Source organism: Heterodontus francisci, chromosome 21 (assembly GCF_036365525.1).
Source record: "Heterodontus francisci isolate sHetFra1 chromosome 21, sHetFra1.hap1, whole genome shotgun sequence".
Classification (NCBI taxonomy): domain Eukaryota; kingdom Metazoa; phylum Chordata; class Chondrichthyes; order Heterodontiformes; family Heterodontidae; genus Heterodontus; species Heterodontus francisci.
The window spans coordinates 68020245-68029723 of NC_090391.1; positions in this window are offsets into that span (position 1 = coordinate 68020245).

Consider the following 9479-nt stretch of genomic DNA (forward strand, 5'->3'; position numbering starts at 1 on the left):
GGGGGTCAGTGTGTGTTTCTAACTGGGTGTCAGTGTGTGTCTGTGTTACTGGGTATCAGTGTACGTCTTTGTTACTTGGTATAAGTATATGTCTTTGTTACTTGGTGTCAGTGTATGTGTTTGTGACTTGGTATCAGTGTATGTCTTTGTTACTGGGTGTCAGTGTGTGTCTGTGTTACTGAGTATCATTGTGTGCCTTTGTTACTTGGTGTCAGTGTGTGTCTTTGTGACTCGGTGTCATTGTATGTCTTTGTTACTTGGTGTCAGTGTATGTCTGTGTTACTTGGTGTAAATGTCTGTCTTTGTTACTTGGTGTAAGTGTGTGTCTGTTACTTGGTGTAAGTGTGTGTCTGTGTTACTTGGTGTTAGTGTGTGTCTGTGTTCCTGGGTATCATTGTATGTCTTTGTTACTTGGTGTCAGTGTATGTCTGTGTTACTTGGAGTATGTGTGTGTCTGTGTTACTGGGTGTCTGTATGTGTCTGTGTTACTTGGTGTAAGTGTGTGTCTTTGTTACCTGGTGTCCGTGTGTGTCTGTGTTACTGGGTGTCAGTGCATGTCTTTGTTACTTGGTGTCAGTGTATATCTGTGTACCTTGGTGTCAGTGTGTGTCTTTGTTACTTGGTGTAAGTGTGTGTTTCTGTTACTTGGTGTAAGTGTGTGTCTGTGTTCCTTGGTATCAGTGTGTGTCTTTGTTACTTTGTGTCAGTGTATATCTGTGTTACTTGGTGTAACTGTGTGTCTGTGTTTCTGGCTATCAGTGTATCTCTTTGTTACTAGGTGTCAGTGTATGTCTGTGTTACTTGGTGTAAGTGTGTGTCTATGTTACTTGGTGTCCGTGTGTGTCTGTGTTATTGGGTGTCAGTGTATGTCTTTGTTACTGGGTTTCAGTGCATGTCTTTGTTACTTGATGTAAGTGTGTGCCTGCGTTACTGGGTATCAGTGTCTGTCTTTGTTACTTGGTGTCAGTGTGTGTCTGTGTTACTGGGTATCAGTGTATGTCTTTGTTACTTGGTGTCAGTGCATGTCTGTGTGACTTGGTGTAAGTGTGTGTCTGTGTTACTGGGTATCAGTGTATGTCTTTGTGACTTGTTGTCACAAAGACACCAAGACAAAGAATTAAGAGGGCTAAAAGGGGTCATGAAATATCTTTAGCAAACAGGGTTAAGGAAAATCCCAAAGCCTTTTATTCATATATAAGGAGAAAGAGGGTAACTGGAGTAAGGATTGGCCCACTAAAGGACAAAGGAGGAATGTTATGCTTGGACTCAGAGAAAATGGGTGAGATTCTAAACGAGTACGTTGCATCGGTATTCACCGAGGAGAGGGACATGACGGATGTTGAGGTGAGGAACAGATGTTTGATTACTCTAGGTCAAGTCGGCATAAGGAGGGAGGAAGTGTTGGGTATTCTAAAGGGCATCAAGGTGGACAAGTCCACAGGTCCGGATGGGATCTATCCCAGGTTACTGAGGGAAGCGAGAGAGGAAATAGCTGGGGCCTTATCAGATATCTTTGCAGCATCCTTAAACACGGGTGAGGTCCCGGAGGACTGGAGAATTGCTAATGTTGTCCCCTTGTTTAAGAAGGGTAGCAGGGATAATCCAGGTGTTTATAGACCGGTGAGCCTGACGTGAGTGGTAGGGAAGCAGCTGGAGAAGATACTGAGGGATAGGATCTATTCCCATTTGGAAGAAAATGGGCTCATCAGTGACAGGCAACATGGTTTTGTGCAGGGAGGGTCATGTCTTACCAACTTAATGGAATTCTTTGAGGAAGTGACAAAGTTGATTGATGAGGGAAGGGCTGTCGATGTCATATACATGGACTTCAGTAAGGCGTTTGATAAGGTTCCCCATGGCAGGCTGATGGAGAAAGTGAAGGCGCTTGGGGTCCAAGGTGTACTAGCTAGATGGATAAAGAACTGGCTGGGCAACAGGAGACAGAGAGTAGCAGTAGAAGGGAGTTTCTCAAAATGGAGACGTGTGACCAGTGGTGTTCCACAGGGATCCGTGCTGGGACCACTGTTGTTTGTGATATACATTAATGATTTGGAGGAAAGTATAGGTGGACTGATTAGCAAGTTTGCAGACGACACTAAGATTGGTGGAGTGGCAGATAGTGAAGGGGACTGTCAGAGAATACAGCAGAATATAGATAGATTGGAGAGTTGGGCAGAGAAATGGCAGATGGAGTTCAATCAGGGCAAATGCGAGGTGATGCATTTTGGAAGATCCAATTCAAGAGTGAACGATACAGTAAATGGAAAAGTCCTGGGGAAAATTGATGTCCAGAGAGATTTGGGTGTTCAGGTCCACTGTTCCCTGAAGGTGGCAACGCAGGTAAATAGAGTGGTCAAGAAGGCATACGGCATGCTTTCCTTCATCGGATCGGGCATTGAGTACAAGAGTTGGCAGGTCATGTTACAGTTGTATAGGACTTTGGTTCGGCCACATTTGGAATACTGCGTACAGTTCTGGTCGCCACATTATCAAAAGGATGTGGATGCTTTGGAGAGGGTGCAGAGGAGGTTCACCAGGATGTTGCCTGGTATGGAGGGCGCTAGCAATGAAGAGAGGTTGAGTCGATTAGGATTATTTTCATTAGAAAGACGGAGGTTGAGGGGGAACCTGATTGAGGTGTACAAAATCATGAGAGGTATAGACAGGGTGGATAGCAAGAGGCTTTTTCCCAGAGTGGGGGTTTCAATTACTAGAGGACACGAGTTCAAAGTGAAAGGGGAAAAGTTTAGGGGGGATATGCGTGGAAAGTTCTTTACGCAGAGGGTGGTGGGCACCTGGAACGCATTGCCAGCGGAGGTGGTAGATGCGGGCACGATGGAGTCTTTTAAGATGTATCTAGACAGATACATGAATGGGCAGGAAGAAAAGAGATACAGAACCTTAGAAAATAGGCGACATGTTTAGAGAGAGGATCTGGATCGGCGCAGGCTTGGAGGGCCGAAGGGCCTGTTCCTGTGCTGTAATTATCTTTGTTCTTTGTTCTTTGTATGTCTTTGTTACTGGGTGTCAGTGTCTGTCTTTGTAACTTGGTGTCAGTGCATGTCTTTGTTACTTGGTGTCAGTGTGTGTCTGTGTTACTGGGTATCAGTGTATGTCTTTGTTACTGGGTGTCAGTGTATGTCTTTGTTACTTGGTGTAAGTGTAAGTCAAAATACTTGGTGTAAGTGTATGTCTGTGTTACTTGGGGTTAGTGTATGTCTTTGTTACTTGGTGTAAGTGTGTGCCTGTGTTACTAGGTATCAGTGTATGTCTTTGTTACTTGGTGTAAGTGTGTGTCTGTGTTACTGTGTATCAGTGTATGTCTTTGTTACAGGGTGTCAGTGTGTGTCTTTGTGACTTGGTGTCAGTGCGTGTCTGTGTTCCTGGGGGTCAGTGAGTGCCTTTGTGACTTGGTGCCAGTGTATGTCTTTGATACTTGGTGTAAGTGTTTGTCTGTGATACACGGTATCAGTGTATGTCTTTGTTACTTGGTGTCAGTGTATGTCTGTGTTACTTGGTGTAAGTGTGTGTCTGTGTATCAGTGTATGTCTTTGTGACTTGGTGTCAGTGTATTTCTTTGTTACTGGGTATCAGTGTGTGTCTTTGTGACTTGGTGTCAGTGTATGTCTGAGTTACTGGGTGTCAGTGTGTGTCTGTGTTACTGGGTATCAGTGTTTGTCTTTGTGACTTGGTGTCAGTGTATGTCTGTGTTACTGGGTGTCAGTGAGTGTCTGTGTTACTGGGTATCAGTGTATGTCTTTGTGACTTGGTATGAGTGTATGTCTTTGTTACTGGGAGTCAGTGTGTGTCTGTGTAACTGGGTATCAGTGTCTGTCTTTGTGACTTGGTATCAGTGTACGTCTTTGTTACTGGGTGTCAGTGTGTGTCTTTGTGACTTGGTGTCAGTGTATGTCTTTGTTACTTGGTGTAAGTGTGTGTCTGTGTCTCAGTGTATGTCTTTGTGACTTGGTGTCTGTTTATGTCTTTGTTACAGGGTGTCAGTGTGTGTCTTTGTGACTTGGTGTCAGTGTATGTCTGTGTTACGGGGGGTCAGTATGTGTCTGTGTTACTGGGGGTCAGTGTGTGTTTCTAACTGGGTGTCAGTGTGTGTCTGTGTTACTGGGTATCAGTGTATGTCTTTGTTCCTTGGTGTAAGTGCATGTCTTTGTTACTTGGTGTCAGTGTATGTGTTTGTGACTTGGTTGTCAGTGTATATCTTTGTTACTGGGTGTCAGTGTATGTCTTTGTTACTTGGCCTAAGTGTAAGTCAAAATACTTGGTGTAAGTGTATGTCTGTGTTACTTGTTTTAAGTGTATGTCTTTGTTACTTGGTGTAAGTGTGTGTCTGTGTTACTGGGTATCAGTGTCTGTCTTTGTTACTTGTTGTCAGTGTATGTCAAAATACTTGGTGTAAGTGTATGTCTTTGTTACTTGGTGTAATTGTCTGTCTTTGTTAATTGGTGTAAGTATCTGTCTTCGTTACTTGGTGTCAGTGTGTCTGTGTTCCTTGGTGTAAGTGTGTGTCTTTGTTACTTGGTGTATGTGTATGTCTTTGTTACATGGTGTCAGTGTATGTCTTTGTTACTTGGTGTCAGTGTGTGTCTTTGTGACTTGGTGTCAGTGTCTGTCTTTGTGACTTGGTATCAGTGTCCGTCTTTGTTACTGGTTTCAGTGTGTGTATGTGTTCCAGGGTATCAGTGCATGTCTTTGTGACTTGATGTCAGTGTATGCCTTTTTTACCGGGTGTCAGTGTGTGTCTTTGTGACTTGGTGTAAGTGTATGTCTTTGTTACTTGGTGTAAGTGTGTGTCTGTGATACTGGGTATCAGTGTATGTCTTTGTGACTTGGTGTCTGTTTATGTCTTTGTTACAGGGTGTCAGTGTGTGTCTTTGTGACTTGGTGTCAGTGTATGTCTGTGTTACTGGGGGTCAGTATGTGTCTGTGTTACTGGGGGTCAGTGTGTGTTTCTAACTGGGTGTCAGTGTGTGTCTGTGTTACTGGGTATCAGTGTATGTCTTTGTTCCTTGGTGTAAGTGTATGTCTTTGTTACTTGGTGTCAGTGTATGTGTTTGTGACTTGGTTGTCAGTGTATATCTTTGTTACTGGGTGTCAGTGTATGTCTTTGTTACTTGGCCTAAGTGTAAGTCAAAATACTTGGTGTAAGTGTATGTTTGTGTTACTTGTTTTAAGTGTATGTCTTTGTTACTTGGTGTAAGTGTATGTGTTTGTGACCTGGTGTCAGTGTATGTCTGTGTTACTGGGTGTCAGTGTGTGTCTGTGTTACTGGGTATCAGTGTATGTCTTTGTGACTTGGTATGAGTGTATGTCTTTGTTACTGGGTGTCAGTGTGTGTCTGTGTAACTGGGTATCAGTGTCTGTCTTTGTGACTTGGTATCAGTATACGTCTTTGTTACTGGTTTCAGTGTGTGTCTGTGTTCCAGGGTATCAGTGTATGTCTTTGTGACTTGGTGTCAGTGTATGTCTTTGTTACTGGGTGTCAGTGTGTGTCTTTGTGACTTGGTGTCAGTGTATGTCTTTGTTACTTGGTGTAAGTGTGTGTCTGTGATACTGGGTATCAGTGTATTTCTTTGTTACTTGGTGTCAGTGTATTTCTTTGTTACTTGGTGTTAGTGTGTGTCTGTGTTACTTGGTGTCAGTGTATGTCTGTGTTAATTGGGGTAAGTGTATGTCTTTGTTACTTGTTGTTAGTGTGTGCCTGTGTTACTGGGTATCAGTGTATGTCTTTGTTACTTGGTGTAAGTGTGTGTCTGTGTTACTGTGTATCAGTGTATGTCTTTGTTACAGGGTGTCAGTGTGTGTCTTTGTGACTTGGTGTCAGTGCGTGTCTGTGTTCCTGGGGGTCAGTGTGTGCCTTTGTGACTTGGTGCCAGTGTATGTCTTTGTTGCTTGGTGTAAGTGTGTGTCTGTGATACACGGTATCAGTGTATGTCTTTGTTACTTGGTGTCAGTGTATGTCTGTGTTACTTGGTGTAAGTGTGTGTCTGTGTATCAGTGTATGTCTTTGTGGCTTGGTGTCAGTGTATTTCTTTGTTACTGGGTATCAGTGTGTGTCTTTGTGACTTGGTGTCAGTGTATGTCTGAGTTACTGGGTGTCAGTGTGTGTCTGTGTTACTGGGTATCAGTGTTTGTCTTTGTGACTTGGTATGAGTGTATGTCTTTGTTACTGGGTGTCAGTGTGTGTCTGTGTAACTGGGTATCAGTGTCTGTCTTTGTGACTTGGTATCAGTGTACGTCTTTGTTACTGGTTTCAGTGTGTGTATGTGTTCCAGGGTATCAGTGCATGTCTTTGTGACTTGATGTCAGTGTATGCCTTTGTTACTGGGTGTCAGTGTGTGTCTTTGTGACTTGGTGTCAGTGTATGTCTTTGTTACTTGGTGTAAGTGTGTGTCTGTGATACTGGGTATCAGTGTATGTCTTTGTGACTTGGTGTCTGTTTATGTCTTTGTTACAGGGTGTCAGTGTGTGTCTTTGTGACTTGGTGTCAGTGTATGTCTGTGTTCCTGGGGGTCAGTATGTGTCTGTGTTCCTGGGGGTCAGTGTGTGTTTCTAACTGGGTGTCAGTGTGTGTCTGTGTTACTGGGTATCAGTGTATGTCTTTGTTCCTTGGTGTAAGTGTATGTCTTTGTTACTTGGTGTCAGTGTATGTGTTTGTGACTTGGTTGTCAGTGTATATCTTTGTTACTGGGTGTCAGTGTATGTCTTTGTTACTTGGCCTAAGTGTAAGTCAAAATACTTGGTGTAAGTGTATGTCTGTGTTACTTGTTTTAAGTGCATGTCTTTGTTACTTGGTGTAAGTGTGTGTCTGTGTTACTGGGTATCAGTGTCTGTCTTTGTTACTTGGTGTCAGTCTATGTCAAAATACTTGGTGTGAGTGTTTGTCTTTGTTACATGGTGTAATTGTCTGTCTTTGTTACTTGGTGTAAGTGTATGTCTTCGTTACTTGGTGTCAGTGTGTCTGTGTTCCTTGGTGTAAGTGTGTGTCTTTGTTACTTGGTGTAAGTGCATGTCTTTGTTACTTGGTGTATGTGTATGTCTTTGTTTCTTGGTGTCAGTGTATTTGTTTGTGACTTGGTGTAAGTGTATGTCTTTGTTACTTGGTGTCAGTGTATGTGTTTGTGACTTGGTTGTCAGTGTATATCTTTGTTACTGGGTGTCAGTGTATGTCTTTGTGACTTGGCCGAAGTGTAAGTCAAAATACTTGGTGTAAGTGTATGTCTGTGTTACTTGTTTTAAGTGTATGTCTTTGTTACTTGGTGTAAGTGTGTGTCTGTGTTACTGGGTATCAGTGTCTGTCTTTGTTACTTGGTGTCAGTGTATGTCAAAATACTTGGTGTAAGTGTATGTCTTTGTTACTTGGTGTAATTGTCTGTCTTTGTTACTTGGTGTAAGTGTATGTCTTCGTTACTTGGTGTCAGTGTGTCTGTGTTCCTTGGTGTAAGTGTGTGTCTTTGTTACTTGGTGCAAGTGTATGTCTTTGTTACTTGGTGTCAGTCTATGTCTTTGTTACTTGGTGTAAGTGTGTGTCTGTGTTACTGGGTATCAGTGTCTGTCTTTGTTACTTGGTGTCAGTGTATGTCAAAATACTTGGTGTAAGTGTATGTCTTTGTTACTTGGTGTGATTGTCTGTCTTTGTTACTTGGTGTAAGTGTATGTCTTCGTTACTTGGTGTCAGTGTGTCTGTGTTCCTTGGTGTAAGTGTGTGTCTTTGTTACTTGGTGCAAGTGTATGTCTTTGTTACTTGGTGTCAGTGTATGTCTTTGTTACTTGGTGTCAGTGTATGTCTTTGTTACTGGGTGTCAGTGTATGTCTGTGTTACTGAGTATCAGTGTGTGTCTTTGTTAATTGGTGTAAGTGTGTGTCTGTGTTACTGGGTGTCAGTGTATGTGTGTGTTACTTGGTGTAAGTGTGTGTCTGTGTTACTGGGTATCAGTGTATGTCTTTGTGACTTGGTGTCAGTGTATGTCTTTGTTACTGGGAGTCAGTGTGTGTCTTTGTGACTTGGTGTCAATGTATGTCTTTGTTACTTGGTTTCAGTGTGTGCCTGTGTTACTGGGTATCAGTGTGTGTCTTTGTTACTTGGTGTCAGTGTATGTCAAAATACTTGGTGTAAATGTATGTCTTTGGTACTTGGTGTAATTGTCTGTCTTTGTTACTTGGTGTAAGTGTATGTCTTTGTTACTGGGTGTCAGTGTATGTCTTTGTTACTTGGTGTCAGTGTGTGTCTGTGTGACTTGGTATCTGTGTATGTCTTTGTGACTTGGTATCAGTGTATGTCTTTGTGACTTGGTGTCAGTGTATGTCTTTGTTACTGGGTGTCAATGTGTGTCTGTCATACTTGGTGTCAGTGTATGTCTTTGTTACTGTTTATTAGTGTTTCACTGTGTTAATGGGTGTCAGTGTGTGTTTGTTTGTGTTACTGGGTTTCAGTGTATGTCTTTGTTACTTGGTGTAAGTGTGTATCTTTGTTACTCGGTGTAATTGTATGTCTTTGTTACTTGGTGTCAGTGTATGACTGTGTTACTTGGTGTAAGTGTATGTCTTTGTTACTTGATGTAAGTTTGTGTCTGTGTTACTTGGTGTTAGTGTGTGTCTGTGTTCCTGGGTATCATTGCATGTCTTTGTTACTTGGTGTCAGATTATGTCTGTGTTACTTGGAGTATGTGTGTGTCTGTGTTACTGGGTGTCTGTGTGTGTCTGTGTTACTTGGTGTAAGTGTGTGTCTTTGTTACCTGGTGTCCGTGTGTGTCTGTGTTACTGGGAGTCAGTGCATGTCTTTGTTACTTGGTGTCAGTGTATATCTGTGTTACTTGGTGTAAGTGTGTGTCTTTGATACTTGGTGCAATTGTATGTCTTTGTAACTTGGTGTAAGTGTGTGTTTCTGTTACTTGGTGTAAGTGTGTGTCTGTGTTCCTTGGTATGTGTGTGTCTTTGTTACTTTGTGTCAGTGTCTGTCTGTGTTACTTGGTGTAAGTGTGTGTCTGTGTTACTGGGTGTCAGTGTGTGTCTGTGTTACTTGGTGTCTGTGTGTGTCTTTGTTACTTGGTGTCCGTGTGTGTCTGTGTTACTGGGTGTCAGTGTATGTCTTTGTTACTGGGTTTCAGTGCATGTCTTTGTTACTTGATGTAAGTGTGTGTCTGCGTTACTGGGTATCAGTGTCTGTCTTTGTTACTTGGTGTCAGTGTGTGTCTGTGTTACTTGTTTTAAGTGTATGTCTTTGTTACTTGGTGTAAGTATGTGTCTGTGTTACTGGGTATCATTGTCTGTCTTTGTTACTTGGTGTCAGTGTATGTCTCCGTTACTTGGTGTCAGTGTGTCTGTGTTCCTTGGTGTAAGTGTGTGTCTTTGTTACTTGGTGTAAGTGTATGTCTTTGTTACTTGGTGTCAGTGTGTGTCTGTGTTACTGGGTATCAGTGTATGTCTTTGTGCCGTGGTGTCAGTGTATTTCTTTGTTACTGTGT